Consider the following 2,570-nt stretch of genomic DNA (forward strand, 5'->3'; position numbering starts at 1 on the left):
GAAGAGCAACCAAGTAACTTTTTCACCGAATGACCTTGTCTACGTATTACAGGAACCTCGTCTATCAAAATTCGATCAACATTACGAGGGTCCTTACAGAATTTGCGAAATTTCAGAGCAAAATAATGCTCTGAATGATTTTTAAATTTTACAGTTGCATTGCATACTTTTAACTCCTTTGTAAATAGCCATGTCTTCTTTCCGACCTGTTTCTTACAACTAAGCGATATATTACTATAAGGTTTAGTAAATACTTCTGCATATAATACGGGACTTAGATAAATGCGCTCGAGGAATAGTACACGTAGATTCTGTTCCTCCAAGTCTGAGCTTTAAAATACAAAATTTTACGATACCACGTTACAGTGATTCCGTGTAATTTCTTAAGTGGTCTAAAACATAGGTTTAAGGAAACCGGTGCATCGTTTTTAAAAGGATTTGTTCAGTTTTATGGGAACATGCGTATCTCGGCATTTGTACGAAATTTCGTAACTAGTCCATGTAACAGAGGAGTTCGGGTTTTTGTATCATGAAAACAAAAGGCTTCGAAAAACGTTTGAATCCTCTTGCTAATATTGTATTTAATTTAAAAATTGTTTCATTTCCTAGTATCTTAAAAAAAGTATGAGAAAAGTAGAAATTAAGTTCAAAAAAATCGAAATCAAGGAGAATTTCATTAATGATTTTACTAAAAGGTCAACATAAATCGAACACATTATTTAAACATTATCAGAGTTTCTACTTTACCTCGTAAATAATATCTTTAGTCGACTTATACCGGTAACAAGTAAAGTTTTTTCATAAAAACAATCGTTTCTTCGATTCGTTTCCAATCGATAAGGAAAGAGAGCAACTGTTTCCATAAACTGAACCCAGCCGTCTTACCGAAGTTAAACACCACTCCCCTTTGACACTGTGGAAGCCGATAGTTTCATGCAACTTGAGGAAACTCGTAAATTTCCCGGTGTAGAGTATCGAGTTTAAATATCGTTTATCTCAGGCCGGGAACGCTTAATCGGCATTTTAATAGCGGCCAGGAAAGATCGAATTATCGCGCGAAATTGCGAGCTCGTTCCAAGTAGCAGCTTCGTCGCCGACTTAATAACCCTTTTTTCTACCTTCTATTCTGTGATCTTTCAGAAAGTTCAGGCGAAAGATCGCGTGTTTACAGTCGTGGAGAATGGGCACGAGAGGACACTACCAATCACCCTTTGTAGAATATTCTGATCCTGTCTACACGGGGGTCGGTATTGTTCCGTACATAATTGACGAGGCAATTTTGCGGATCGAGTCGTAGCCACGATTGAACGTTTGTCAGACAAATTGTATAACGAAACATTTCTCTCGACTCGATATACTAGAATGTGCACGTGTATGTATTGTTACTCAATGGTTTTTCTATTTGCGATGGATTTCCGATATTGGAATTTTGTTCGCTGTTTCTGTGTGTTCGAAAGTGGATTCTTCATCTGATCAATTGCAGTGAACTATGGTCGTTGAACATTCTGCGGATTTGCAAAACTAAGGGATGACAGAAATCGATGGGTTTTCGTGATTATGAACTTGTATCAATGTATTCAAAGTATTTATGTAAAACTCATTGATATCTGTAAACTGATTTCTTATGTAGATAGGGGATGCATTGGGTCAGTGTACAAGTTTCGATATATGTTTGATATGATCGCCACAATTTTGAGGAAACAATAAAAATGTGGTAATATATTGTCTGTCGATGTGAATGTAACACAATGAACTGTTATTTAGAACAAAAATTTAACGCGATTGACCGTGTTTTATCGATTAAAGTAAAATTGCGATTGAGCTTATGAAAACGAAATTCAACAATAAAAAGAAGAAACGTTACAAACACTATAAAAAACATTTGTGATCTGTTCCGAGAAGTTGTTATGTCAATCTCACTCTGTAGTAAATTGTAAATTTGTTAATATAATTTAATTATATAAGTTCAATGATAATTTAAAAACTTTATGTGTTAGAATAAAAATGTCTATTTATTTCTGTATTTCATTTAATTATTATTAACTTAACGTTAATTCGATGTTTATTAACATTATCTGTATTTCATTGAATTATTATTAACTTGGAATTAAAATTATTATTAATCTACTCTCTTAGAGCAAAACCCATCAAAACTTTTACACTCACATAATGAAAGTACAGAGAGTCTTCGTTAAGTGTGCGGGCCGTGGTTCTGCGTCGGCACATTCATGCTGGAGACGAAAAGTTGTCAGCACCTTATTAATTGATTTTTTGTTCGAAGTTCGAGCCTCGGCAGCTAGACTTGTAGTATTACGAACATAGAGAAGGACAAGCGAGTGAAAAACAGAATGAGAAAGCTTCTATTTCCACTCGACTCGACCAATAATGAAAATACGTGTGACTGGAGGTCATCCACCTATGGTCTGTTTTTCGAAAGATGATGCCTGGGAGGTAGTCCCGAGTTTTCGCGGTGTTGCCGCGATCGCGAGACACCTACGGTACTTGTGTCTCTCTCACTCCTCGCATCTTGGCCAATGACGTGCGACCGTCGACGTGAGTCCTCGCCTACG

This window comes from Dufourea novaeangliae, unplaced genomic scaffold (assembly GCF_001272555.1).
Source record: "Dufourea novaeangliae isolate 0120121106 unplaced genomic scaffold, ASM127255v1 scaffold201, whole genome shotgun sequence".
NCBI classification, from domain to species: Eukaryota; Metazoa; Arthropoda; class Insecta; order Hymenoptera; family Halictidae; genus Dufourea; species Dufourea novaeangliae.